Genomic DNA, 14,707 nt, shown 5'->3' with positions numbered 1-14,707 from the left:
TTTAATGATTTTTAGTTTACTAAATAATTTGAACAGTCTAACTGTCCCTTACACTGTGCCAAAATTTCTTGATGAACGGACCAATAGAAACTATTCAAAGTGACCTGAAATAAACTCTTTTACATTGACTTCCATTGAAAGTTTACAAAGTTTTTTCTCTCTCCTGTAAAGTTGCTGTTTTGGAGATGAGTGTTTTTCATTGGACAGCGACGATATGCTTTATATGCTGATGTTATGACCTTGTTGGCCTTCCCAAAATTGTGTCTCTGCCAGTGCCACAAGTAGGGGACTGAAGTGATTTCTCTCTCTCCGGGAGTCAAGAACTCGGATTTCGGGGTCAAGAAGTGGACGTGCGTTGGCGTAATGCCCAGATGCATAATTAGCCGTTAATCAGATGAATTTGCTTAGTTGGTTGATTGATTAATGAAGTAGTCGGAAAAGTGGCGATGTCCTTGTTCCTATTGCCCTCAGAGCTTCTAGTGAATTAAACACTGCTCACAACTGCAGCCTACACACACAATTGAACACACAACTGAACACAATAGCACACAAGATCGATTTTGTATATTCAGAAGATGAGATCATGCATGTACTTTTTTTTTATATTAAAAAGTTGCAATCACTTGCCACATGCAGAGATGTATAGTAATGAAGAATTACTTCACTACTTTACTTAGGTTCTAAAATGCTGTATCTGTATCTACTGGATTATTATTTTTCTTCTACTTTCATTTTACTTCACTCTACTACTTTTTTTCTACATTTTACTACATTTTTATGTGCTGCATCGTTTCTTATTACAATTAAAATTAAAATATTAAAATATTACAAATCATTCCAAGCTGATTCCAAGCTGCTCCCGTTCTTCCTTTCACACTAACTTTCCACTGCTTTCTGTAATAAACACACATACACACAATACCTGTGTAGTAAGTACCTTTCAGTACTTGACCATTACATTTAGAATAGACTACTTGCAATACTTAAGTACAATTATTTTGAGCACTTCAGTACTTCCACTTAAGTGTGGTGCCTCAAAAACACTTTAATTTTTTTTTTTGATAGAGCACTTGTACTTTTACTCTGTACTTTTACTTTTAGTCTGGGTCTGTAGTGATTTATACATGTTTGGCTGGACAAATATTTTCAGTTGTCATAAAAAATTGTATTCACAATACCAACTGTTTTTAATACTAAATACTGTTTTAACAGTATTTAATTTGTAATTTTCAAAGGTTTTCGTTCATTTTGACACTTTTCTTCACACTTTTCCATTGCATAGGTTAAACAGCTAAGCTAAAGGTACTTTTATCATACATTTCATTTAAAAGAAATTACATGCAAATATATATTGATCACTGAACATTTTAACACTCTATCAGACATATAAACAAAGCATAGTGTTTCCGCTACAAAATTATTGCTTTATAATTTTTTGAAACATTTCTACAATCTTTACAATATGATGTATAGTAAATTAGTCCCTTTTTGGTATGTATTATTTAATGAATCCTTAGAAATATGTTGCTGTCTAATAAAAAAAAGATCTCCATTTTTGTTCATTTTTTAGTTTGCTTCATACTTTAAATGCACAAACTGTCCCTTTCATTGTGTCAAAATTTTTTGATGAATGGACCAATAGAAATTCTCCAAATTGACCTAAAACAATTCTTTTTACAATTCTTTGTTTAAAGTTACTGTTTCGAAGATACTTGTTTTCTATTGGACAGCGACGATTTGTACCTGTTATATTTCAAGACATGAACAAGTAAAAAAAAAAACATTTTAGTAGAATATAGTATAGCATAATATAATAATCTGTTTAGCAGCTTTGAGATGAGACTTAAAATATTAAGAAGGAGGCAGAACTTCAAAAAACGCTGCATAACCCATGTCTTGTTTGTGTAAAATCTTGTTCATATTCTCTCAGCTTGTCCAGAAATGCATGTATAAAACGTGTTCTTTAAAGGTGGTTCAAAGTGCAAACTCCAGGAGCAAGAAATTCTTGCATATTGCTGCTTTAAAATGTCTTTACCAAACATGCAATTGTACAGATCTTAATGTATCAATGTTACTTGGAGGATGTTATGTTATCTTACCAATACAAATTCGTTTCAAACATCATTAGCCTGTAACGTAATGTTAGCTAGATAGTTAACGTAGTAAATTCATATATGCAGGATATATTGTAGTTTCTGTGCCGTTTTCACATCTTCCAGTAGTTTTCAACATGCAGAAGTAATTTGTCCTCACTTAAGCGATTAACGAAGAAAAACGGCAAAATGGCGTGCAGTCGTCTTATTCCGTGAAAGAGTAAAGTGGTATCCTGTTTTTATTCCTCATGCTGCCTCGCTCCTGTTCCTCCCAGGGGCACGGTTTATGTCTGAAAGCTGCAGATCAATGAGAGAAAGGAGTTCACGGAGTGCTGGATACGTTATCTGAATGTTCCTCCGTATTTTTTTTTTTTTTTACGGAATGAATGAAATCAATGCTACAGCACAGCTGAGGGACCGTATCGAGAAGAGCTTCAGACTCTCTGGCTGCATAAAACATGGAGTAGTGAGGAGAAACCTCTTGTTGCACATATATACATACATATACACACTTCGACTGACACATACATACACACATACATACATACATACATACATGCAGTGTATACCTTCCAATACTGTTCACTTTATTAGAAACGTCTACCTTCCACTCCTACGTATTGGCATCTTTATGAGCTCCAGCTCTACCTTATAGTTTTATAGGTGTAGAACTGCAGGCTGGAGCAATATGTGGACAAAAGTATTGGGACACCAGTTTCTTCTTTGTTTCGAATGAAACTAAGGGTATTAAAAAAAAGAGTTTGACTTTGATTTTGCCATTATAAATGTCTTTACTGTCCAGGGAAGAAGGCTTAAGGAGCATTGCTGTGAAGATTTGATTGCGCTCTGTAACAATTTTGTACTTGCGTAACGTTTTCTAATTGTTGCAGTAAACATTCTTAAAAAGTTAAATCTGTATGTTCTTAGAACTTTTGTGAATGTTATGCAAGTGAATGTTATTAGTTTTGGGATGCAACAACAGTATACGTTTAGCTGGAAACGTTACGTAAGAAATGTTTTAATAACATTGTGATGCAAACTTTTATCATGTCACACATTTTCAGAACGTTCCTAGAATATTATTTCTTTAATGTTACTCATTACTCACCTCCCTGGAACCTTTTAGAAACGTTAATGAGACGTTCTTATAACGTTCTCCCTTACGTTGGACAGTTCCACAGCTTCACAGCTCAATGCTGGGGGCATCCTATCCCTCATTGGGCTTGATGCCACTTATGAAATCTTAGAAGATGGCTAACATAAACTGAGCATCAGCAGACAAACTACTTTATGTAGGCACCAGTATTATGGCCAATAACTTCTATATTTCGAACCACAAATGCATCAGAAATGCTCCAGAAATACTCACTTAAGTAATTTAGGGGTTAAGTCAGCAGCCACCATCTGATAGTAATACAGACTGTGTAGTTCAAAACCTGAAATACTCTCTTCCTGTCAATGGACTATCTCCGCCTCAGGATTCAAACCCCCAGCATGCATCTGTCTCTTTCATGTGTCCAGACTCAACCAATCAGCTCGCTTTCTCACACTCCTCATCTCCAGAGTTCTAGGATTGTCTATTTTGGATGTTTTTTGCGAAGTATTGCCACTGTTATCCAGCAACATACTTAGCGTTCTATTCTTGTTTATATATCGGTGTTTGAGTTGAGTTTTTTCTAGTTTTTGATTACGTTTCTGGGTACCACTTTAAAATAAGACTACCTTTATAAAGGATTTATAAATGGTTTGTAAATTAGATTATTACTTATTATTGATTAGGTTGTGAATGCCTTAAAAACCATTGATAAGCAGTTAAAACACATCAACTAAAAAAGCAACAGTGACAACTTAGTCATTTGATTTATGGTAAATACTTATAAATATATTAGTATGGCAGGTTTAATGCTGATTGATGGAAAACACAAAGTAAGATCAGTTTCTAGAAAGGTCTGAGGTTTGACGGTATGTGGAACGAGTGTGGAATCACTACTTTGTTAATTTTCAGCTCACTGTTGTTGCTCATTTCTATTTATGTTATATATTAACTGCTTATTAATGGGTTTTAAAGTATTTCCAACCTAATTAATAACCATTAATAAACCCTTTATAAAGGTAGTCTTATTTTAAAATGTTACCCGTTTTTGTCTCGCCCTTTCTGCTTTTTATTCCGACTCTATTTCTGGTTCAGGTTTACTCTTTTGTCTAGGATTTGGCTCAGATACTTAGGTTTACTCTCTCTCTGGTTCTGACACCTCGCCTGTTTAACAATTAGGCTCGCTGTTTTTGTCCCTTATATTAAAGCCTCATCGCATTTTATCATGTGCGTCTGACTCCAGTCTGTACCGTTACAATAGGGATGAGAGCAAATATTGAAATATTGAAGCAATGTTGTATCTCTAATACTGATTCTCAAAAAAAAAAACAGTATTGATTATTGTACGTTGTAAGTTGCTTGTCTGTTTGCATGGACGTTTCTAGCCAGATGCCGCCAGTCACGATCATTACCACTCATGTTGTCTTGCTATGAATTGCTTTTGAATTGCAGTTTTTGTGTTTAGCCACACTCACAAGATAGCATATAGAGGTGTGGCTATTCCTACGCTGTCACCTAAGCTAACTTCTCTGCAGTATCTATTTTATATACTGCCATCCTTTGGATTTTGGCTGATGGCATTTCAGTATATATTAAATATATTAAATCTGTGTTCCCTGTGAGGGAGTTTTTTAATTAATAAAATAATTTTCATTAATAATATATACGACTGGAAGTCTAACAGTCTGTGCAGGCTGAAAAAAAAGAAAAGAAAAACACATTAGGCACAAGAGGATGCATGTTTCTTTAGATGAACTTGTGAGTAGGGGATGACCATATATGGTATAGTTATTTAATATATATATATATTTTTATTACTACACTTTAAATGGAAATAATGTCCACAGATGACATTTTAAGAACGTTTTTAAATATTGTCGTAACAATTCTGTATATTAAGTTGAGTTTTTATCTGTACCATGATGTAGTACCACCTCCATTAAAAAAGAACTGGTACTGCTCCAGGGCCTTTTACCTTAAACACTGCAGCGGTTCGTGCACCACTGCAACATATGTTCATCATACAAACCCATCCTATGCATTATTTATGGCATATGTAAATAAAGATCCCACACAGGCGTACAGTCAGCAAAGCTCATTGCCACTCACTCTACAGCGCTGGCGGAATGTGACGGGGGGAACCTTGAGAGTGAGTGCAGCCGTGGATGGGCTTTTTGATCTATTCACCACCGTGTAGCTCTGGGCGGTCCTGTGAGCTGTCCCTTCACCTACATACATTATTTACAGCTGCAGTCAGATCCAGCCCACAGCAAATCAATGAGCTCATCTGTTGCATTGCACTGAGATCTGGAGGCTTGGTGGATTGGAACACGAACGTTTGCAACTCTTGGTCATATTTGTTTAGCTTAAAATACAGAAGTGCCAGATGTCTCGAACTGGAGGAAGAGAGGTTCCTAATAGTGTCCCGTGATAATCCATCACATGCAACTTGAATATGGAGTGTGAAGTGGAGTGATAGTGTGTCCAATAGCATACCACATATATTCAAAGGGGAATAGGTCTGGACTGGAATGTCTTCAAGGAAAGCCCTTCAGGATGTAGCAGTATGTGGACGAGCATTGTCCTGTTGGTATGGATACCAACAAGACTGGCTGAAAGACTGTTCTGCCTGTTCCCCTCTAATGAATACATGATTTAATTAATTTTCTAGGGTAACTTGCTTTTTTGGAAGTCAGATACTGCCACCTAGTGAAACAAACTGTAGCCCAGCCCACTTCCTGTGTTGTCTTGGCAGTGGAGGCCATGTTTCTTCAGGCTGCTGTGTTCCTTTCAGGGACTCAATCTTAATTGCTTGAGTTCTGGACATTATTTGTCTTTTTACCTCATCGTTACCAACCAATAGTGTATGTATGTTGCTAATTCTTCAATTAAACACAAGAAAAGTAAGCCTTGTAGAGTAATTTGAAGACCAAGAGTTAGCTATCTGTCTAGTCCTGCAAATTCTTCAGAACGCAGTGTGAGGACAGCATAACTGCACTGGGCTGTCATAGCATCTTGAATAAAGATTAATGGTGGTAATGGCTGGCAAATCGTTGAGACAGCAAACCCTTGATCTTGGCGCTGACCATGGTGCCTCTACAAAAGTGGGACTCATCACTGAAGATGACCTGCTGACCATGACAGTTTGGCATTGATTACTCACAAAGTTGAATTCTTGTCAGTTGAATCCTTCTGGTTGCAACTTTCTTGATGAACAGTGTATTTCCAAGGTTCTTGTTTTTTCAGATTGACACTGTTTGATTCCACTTAACAACTTTGTTATGTCCTGTCATCAAAATCTACAGTACATTGGCTTCATTTCCCTATACTTCACTTTCTCAGTTCTTCTTCAAATGTTTAATAAATGACAATATCTGGCCTTGTCCAAAAGTCTGAACTAAAATCTTAAAATGTGCTTTAGCACTTCTTTTGGTCAGACCAAAATTTAGTTCATGACCCCTTTTCACATCTTCAATTTTTGGTTCAGACCAAACTAAAAAGTTCGAAGGTGGGGAATAAACCAGTAGGTGTGAAACCACCTTAATATGAGGCTAGAGGCGTTTTCACACCAGCACTATTTAATATGGTTAAAATGTAATCACACTCAGGTGCAGATCAAAACAACCGGACTGAGACCAGCTTGTGGAGGTGGTCTCGGTCCAGCCCCAAAAGAACTTTAAAACGGTTCTCTTGTGGTGAGAACGTGAACCGGCCTCGATCCGACCCAGCTATCAAATATACTCCTTTTTTTTGCTAAACTGCTGATAAGGTGCAGTTTAATCTGATATATTAGCTAGATAACGTTAATTACCACAGCTATGAACAAATGCTGTCTCTGCTCCATGCTGTTTACATGCGTGATCTGTGCTGCATTCACTACTCGCAACTACTGTACAACTCCGTTTACATCTGTGTGTACATCTGCACTGCAGATCCCATTGAAAATACTTATTTTTTTAGGCTTCTGTGTTAAAGCAGCATCACACTGCACAGATATAGATGCTGGAACACAGTTCCTGTGCACAGCTCCTGTGCCAGACAGTGGTTTATTGGTGCGTTTTTTTGGTGCATTTAGGTTTGTTTCTGTGTGAAACCAAACCAAACAGAGGGAGAAAATGTTCCAAGTATAAACAAACTCATCAACTGATTTGGACCAGTGTACAGTGTAAAAGCACTTTTATAGATGGTTTGGAATTTTAGACCAATTAGAAAAAGTTGAGTCAGTCTTTAAAAAACCAACCAAAGGAAAAAAGTGATGTTTTGCCAAAATTCGACTCCTCTTGGCTTTGATGTGTCATGCAGCAGTCAGTATGGACACAAATGCTTACTATAAATATATATATATATATATATATATATATATATATATATATATATATATATATGTATAGCAAGATGCAGCCCACGTAGCTTGACATAATGTAGTAAAGTTATTTAACTGCATAAAATATATACTCTACTATGTAACAAAGACTTGAATCTTGGTGCAAACTCTGGTCTAAACATCTGGATGTCAAACGCATATATCAGTCTTTACTATGTGTAATTTGCATTCATTGGATTAGGTTCATTTTATCATTATGTTATTGACTCTTGGCACTATGAGGCCTAAAACGTGGCAAACACACACACAATGTAAATTTACAGGTAACCCTCTCTAAAAGAAGTGGACCGTGCCAACAATGCCCAAAGGTCTTCATGAATATTTATAAGCTGTAAAACCACAGCATGCATGTGTGCTGTGCTGAATATTCATCAGTGCATCAAGCATGTGGTGCGGCGTTGAGCTGGAAACATGGAAGGCAGCCATGCCCGCACGGGGGAAGCCTACACAGCAGGACGGCCCAAATAGCTTTGTGCGTTCCCCGCAGCTGCCTTTAGTTATGGATCAAGATGGGTCTACAAAGCCATGTTTAAGTCAATAGGCTAATGGCGGGTGCTTTGGCTCAAGGGCTTCAAACAGTTGCATCCATTAGGGCTTCGGTATTGGACACCAGATAGGATTCTCCTTTAAATTGCCCATCGGATCAGCGATTGCATCCTCTTTAGAGCCCGCGCTATTGTATGTTTTCTCTAGCATCCTTCTGCCAGTGCATAAATGGCTTTGATTGTCTGAATCAATAGGGCTGAGAGATGGGCTGAAGGAGCTCAGTCGTTGGCGTTTTAGAAGACGCACGGCTGATTTGTAATAATCCTATCATGCGACGGAACGAAATGAAGATATTCCATTAGGGTTTTTTCTTTCCATTGATGAATAATATATGAATGAAGCACCATCTCATGTGGCTGGATCCTAAATCACAGAGATTTGTCTGAAGTGTAACTAGGTTTGAACCTCTAAACGCATTACGTGGATTGAGAACAGTGAGGTGAGTCGTCTTTCATTTAAACTGTAATGAACTGTGTGCAGTTCAGTTCTGTGGACAGCGCCGCTGAGTGTGGGGAAACAATTGTCAATCAATTACACCAGTAAAGGAGGCCAGGATCCAGAGGTCCATGTATTAATATATCAATATCAATATTAATATATGACATTAATTTGACTTTTTTTTTTTTTAATAATTTTATTTCTAATTTTGCGCGCTCTGAGGAAAGCACAGTGGCTCGGCTCCAGTACATCAGCTCACAGACGCCCTGTGCTGCAGACATCACCCTGTGGAGTGATGTGGGGAGAGAGCGCCATCTACCCACCCAGAGGGAGCAGGGCCAATTTTGCTCCCTCTGACGCCGGCAGCTTGATGGCAAAGCTGCATGTGCGGGGGTTCGAACCTGCAACCTCCCGCTCATAGTGGCAGCGCTTTAGACCGCTGGACCACTCGGCGCCCCATTAATTTGACATTTTTGGCCATTTTCAAATTTTTGTTTTTTTGTTGCTATTTCACTTGAACCTGACAGGATCCTTACTGTAATTGACCAATGAAATCAAGACAACATTAATCAACCTTATCAACAAAATCACAGAGAAGTAAAGAAACAATGTGTGGGAGATTTAAAAATTATATATATAATTTTTACTTTACTTTTACTTGACTTTTACTTTTCAGACAGTATGAAACCAAGATATTTTATGTTTTCTTTGGTCTGTTTTCTGACAGTCCAGAAGTGCAGTACCCAAACCCTCTTCTTCAGCAGCCATGCTTTTATTGTGTATGCAGCATGTGGTTTTCCATGGTCTTGACAAATGCTTATTGTCTTAAAAGGCAGCTTTTATTTCTCTAAAATTTCAACATTTTTTTTGCATTACTTCTGCTATCACAGAAGTTTACTGACACAACCCGATGCCTGATGTTTGATCTTGATGCTGATAACAGTGTGGAAGGTCCTTTTCATCTTTGGTCTAGAGCACTGATTTGGAATACTGATTTGTCTGAGCACAGTACACATTTTTACTCTCAGTCTCTGAGCCCAGAAGAGTCAATGTCACTTTTGGACATGGTTGACAAAAGGTTTTAAATAAGGTTTTGCACAGTTTGCAAGTTGTAAGCAAGTCAGTTCTTGTATATAATGTATTGGAAGACCCCATGGTGTTCAGTTGGTCTGACCACACTGCATGTATACACTGTTTGATGGTCCATTCCAGATGAACTTCTCTAAGCTCAGAGAAGTCGAATTCGCTTCTGGACATGGTTAACTGAAGGCTTTAAATTAAGGTTTTGCACAGTTTGCAAGCTGTGAGCTAGTGAGTTCTTGAAGGTGATGTATTGGAAGAAGCATAAAGGGCCAAGCTTAAGACGATTTTGAGACACTTTGACAAAGAACCAAACTGTAATAGCTAGACTAGGGTGACCATATTTTCATTTGGGTAAACCAGGACACCTGGTAGCGGGGGTTGTGTGCTCTTACTGTGAGACTGCACAGGAAGGGGTAGGAGGGAGGGCTCCACGCTGACAGTCACGCTGTCTACTGCTCTCTGGTCCAATGAAGGTAATTTAAAAACCAGGACATTTCCTCACTTTCTGAAAAAAAAAAAAAAACGGGACGCCCAGGACAGTACGTGAAATACAGACATGTCCCGGGTAATACGGACGTTTGGTCACCCTAAGCTAGACTACTAGAGTCACAAGAAGATCTTGTGGTGTCCATATGTGTGTCCATATTTACTAAAAGGACCAAATGAAGCAGAAGGATAAATTATGCAGAATAAAAGGTGATAATTTCCCCTCTATATTTGCATTTAAACTATAAAGTGTGAAGAATTAATGTTACAGTAAACACAGAAACCCACCACTTGACCACTTAGAAACCACATAACCAGCTTCTTCTCCACTAACCTCCTCCTCCTCCTCCTCCTCTATTACTCCCAGGCCTGGCTCCTTATCTTCACTTACACTAACGGACGGCGGGATTTATGAGCAGCAGGTGAGGGAGCGTCTTAAATGGATTTATAAATTGTAGTCGTGACTGCTCCATTGATTGGGTCCAGCTCATTTACCAGTGATGGCACTTTCCTATTAACTTATTTACTATGCACCAAGCGGCCCCGGCCAGCCAACCAACCTGCACGTATTTCTTCACGTTTCTATTCCTCAGCAGAAGCCCAGCAGCCCAGAAGAGCGCTGGCTCCATTAGCGTGTGTATGAGTGTGTATCCATCTGTGTGTGTACCTGCATCCACACTTGGCCCATAAAGTGATGTGCCCAAATTAGCCATTGATTTTTTGGTGAGATGGTAGAAGGAGAGATTTATCGCGAGTGTCCGAGACTGAAAAGAGGACTCATATTTCTGTGAGGGAGAGCGAGAGAGCAAGCGAATAAGAGAGAGAGAGAGAGAGAGGGAGGAACAAATTGATGGAAGATGGCAGAGAGACATGTGGAAGATAGCTGATCATTCGGGGTTTATTAGTTTAATCACGCCGAATTGAGGTCGGCCCACCCCCTCGGCTGGACCTGCTCCGCTTTTCTTTCTGCTTAGGCTTCAGGTTAGACTGATGTGGGTCATTACTGTCGAAAAAAACAAACACATGAGCTCTCTCTCTCCTCTCTTTCGTCACTCTGTCTCTCTCTCTCTCTCTCTCTTTCTCTCGCGCTCTATTCGCACACTCAGTCACCTACGTAAAATCAATAGCCTCTCTCCACGGCTTGAACATTAGTGCACTGAGCCTGTGTTTTTGAGTTCATAATCTCCCTCTGTATTCAATTCTCTTTACTGAAAGTATATTTAGGCATGACTGATATGTTTCTGGAGTTAGCTAGCAAACTTTAACAGCAGAATAAATCAATATGACCAAGGCTACGCTAACTCTTGCTGCAAATTAGTAGCTTTGTTTGGTTACATTGTATTTTATACAGTATAGGTGACTTTTTCAATTCCAGAGAAAGTTTAGTCCAAGACTAAATGGGAATTTTAAAAGTGAAAAAAAGTTAAACATGACATCAAATTCAAAAATACACTCTTAAAACTGCTGCTGAGTGCATTTAAGTTGTTCTTTTGATGTATAAATAGTAAGTATGCTTTCTTCCTTACTTACAGTTACACCTAAAGTGCCTTTCTGCCACTCAGCCAATCGCGCACAACAAACTCTCAACCGGAATGACCGTCCACCTTGAGGACTGCATCAGGCACTGAGGAGTTGACCCAGCACAGAGCGCCAATTCATATCTGGGCATAGAGTCACACACACTCACACACCAGGGCAATTTTTAGGATATCCAATTTTCTGGGCAATTTAGAATTTAGATCCAATGTTCATGATATTCATGTTTTCCCCAGAGAAAACCCATGAAGATATGGGGAGTATATGGAAACTCCATGCACCCAGATGGGGACTTGAACCCAGGACCCTAGCACTGGGTGATGAACGTTCTAACCACTAAGCCACTGTGTCACCCAAATGTGACATTAGTTCACATGAAAAATGCTCATTAACAGTTTGGCAGGCCTATTTACCACCTTATTACATTGTCTCTGGCTGGTTTACATCACTGAGATGTAAACCAGCACTTAGTAATTATACATTTATTCCATTGTCTTTCTGCCTAGTTCTGCATAGTATTGCGTTGATCTCTGGTTCCTGTGTTTGTCCAGTCATTACTGTGTGCGGTTGGTTTAAATCAGAAAGTTTAGTGTGGTCTGGTGGGGTTAACTTTTAGCCTAGCACCACCCCCCCCCCCCCCAGCATCCACTCACTTCAACACAACTCTTTTCCCACCTAGGAAAAGCTGGCTCTTCTCTGAGTTTTACTTCACCTGGTTGGCTAGTGTTAGCTTTAAGCATTATTAGCATTGTTTCCACATTACTTCAAAGCAGAATCTGCATTATTTACATGTTCTGGTGTACATTGTATGCAGGAAAGTAGATCAAATCTCATTTGGTCACACTGGGGATGCATTTTAATGGCAAATGTAAACAAAATCTAAACATAATCTACATAAAAGATTCTACTTAACCAGATACATAATGCAAAACACTTGTTAATCCAAGGAATTATTATTATTACCAGACATTTTTGATACTATAGATGTTCTAAAAAAAAAAAAAAAAGGTCCTTACCTTTCCTGTCCTTGTCTCACTCAGGGGCCTCAGAAGCATTTTTAATGTGGGGGAGGACAGACACAGCTCCCTTGTCAGCAACTCTAGCTCTGTGCAGCTCACTGGGCTCTTCAGAAATCTTAGCTCCAGTAATCTTAGTTTAGAGAGAAATTTGATGCCCAGTGTCAGAAAGGTTGGCCTCAATCGCAGGTCATGGGTCTTGCAACAGGATAACGACCCAAAACACACAGCTAAAAACATCCAAGTATGGCTGAGAGGAAAACAATGGACTATTCTTAAGTGGCTTTTTATGAGCCCTGACCTAAATCCTATCGAGCATCTTTGGAAGGAGCTGAAACCTGCCGTCTGTAAAAGGCATCCTTCAAACCTGAGACAACTGGAGCAGTTTGCTCATGAGGAGTGGGGCCAAAAATCTTGCTGAGAAGTGCAGAAGTTTTGTTGAGTGTTACAGGAATCATTTGATTGTAGTGATTGTCTCAAAAGGTTGTGCAACAAATATTAAGTTAGGGGAACCATCATTTTTGTCCAGGTCTGTTTCATGAGTTTATTTTTTATTATTAAATGGTTAAAAAAAAAAAAAAAAGCAATGTCTGACTTTCATTGGTTCAAACGAATTATTATGAAATGTAAAGGGGTCCCAAATTTCGCCATGGTCTCGCTGTAGGTTTCTGTATGAAACAGGTTAGTGTATGAAACCAGTTCTTGTAACGCCAGACAGATAGGATTGACGCTTACAGAGTAAAAGGTAAAGACTGGTTTAATTACAGAGTAGTAAACAGGATAACACAGCCAGATAACAGGTTGAACTACACTCACACTGAAAACAGGAGACGTAGTACAGGAAAAAGTCAGAGATCCGAAGCCAGAGAGACAATCCGATAAGGGCAAAGACAAAAGGCAAAATCCGTAATACAGAAAAATGGGTCAAAAAAAAGGGCAGACAGAAAAAGGTTTGGAAAAAACTTTCAGTACGCAACATGAGTCGACAATACCTCGCAAAGTACAGACGCCAACTGAACCCTATATATACAAAATATAGTATTACTATGAACCGGAACTACCTAGAACACAGGTGACTCAGAACGGGGGAGCGTAACGCGATTGGGTGAAGGTGAGCGGCTGACGGTGACCTCATCGCCAGTGGGTTTTTGGGAAGTCGAGTTCGGGAGTGTGGAAGGAGAGCACTGTGGCTCCAGTAATGGAATATAATGTTACTGGAGTTACTGGAAATAGCTGCTAACCACTGTAAGAGGCTGCAGAACTGTACTGTATTGGAGTGTAACAGTTGGGCGTTTTGTATGTGTGTGTAAATGTGTGTGTGTGTAGATTGGAGACTGGAGTTTATTGGTATTATGGAGCCGGTGAGATTGGATGCCTCAGTAGCACCTGAACTCTCTGCTCTCCCATTACATACACACTCGTAAATCTGATGGGACCTCTGCGCCACAAGCAGCCACAGTAATTTAGAACTGGCACCTCAGGCAGATACACACATGCATGTGCGCGCACACACACACACACACACACACACAAACACACAAACGTATACATCAACAGCTCCTCAGTAGAGTCTTAAAAATAAAGGTGGCCAAACAGGTTTCTGTGGACCAATGCTACTGAAGACCCTTTTTATGGTCTATAAAGGACCACATTGTGAGGATGACGTTCAATTAGACTTGGGTGTGAAGACCTTGTCTTGTATGAGTATTAATAGGGGTTTGTTGCTTCCTTGGTTCAGTAAAACAAACCTCTGCTCCTTTACAAAGACTTTACTCTAGGTGGTAAATAAACAATGTTGTGAGTATTTTATTTCAACCTCAATAGCATTAGTGAGTTTAGGTACCTGACGAGGAATGCTTTTTTTTATAGATCAGAAAAAAACACCTCAAATCACTCAAAAGAACTTAAATAGTCCTTATTATCATTAGGAACTCAATTGCTCCAAATGTGGAATGTGGTTCTACTGCTCTACAGTACAGTCGTGGTGGTTAAATACCCCTTAAAATAATGCTTGTCATTTAGCTTCATTAAC

The 14,707-nt window shown here is 39.0% G+C and overlaps 1 protein-coding gene across 1 annotated transcript in view; it reads left to right on the top strand.

Moving 5' to 3' along the window:
* Window positions 1-14,707, top strand: part of schip1 (schwannomin interacting protein 1) — a 492,362-nt gene that overhangs the window by 25,241 nt on the left and 452,414 nt on the right. The window lies entirely within an intron of this gene.

The sequence above is a fragment of the Astyanax mexicanus genome, chromosome 4 (assembly GCF_023375975.1).
Source record: "Astyanax mexicanus isolate ESR-SI-001 chromosome 4, AstMex3_surface, whole genome shotgun sequence".
Lineage (NCBI taxonomy): Eukaryota > Metazoa > Chordata > Actinopteri > Characiformes > Acestrorhamphidae > Astyanax > Astyanax mexicanus.
This window is presented reverse-complemented; position numbering and strand designations above follow the sequence as displayed.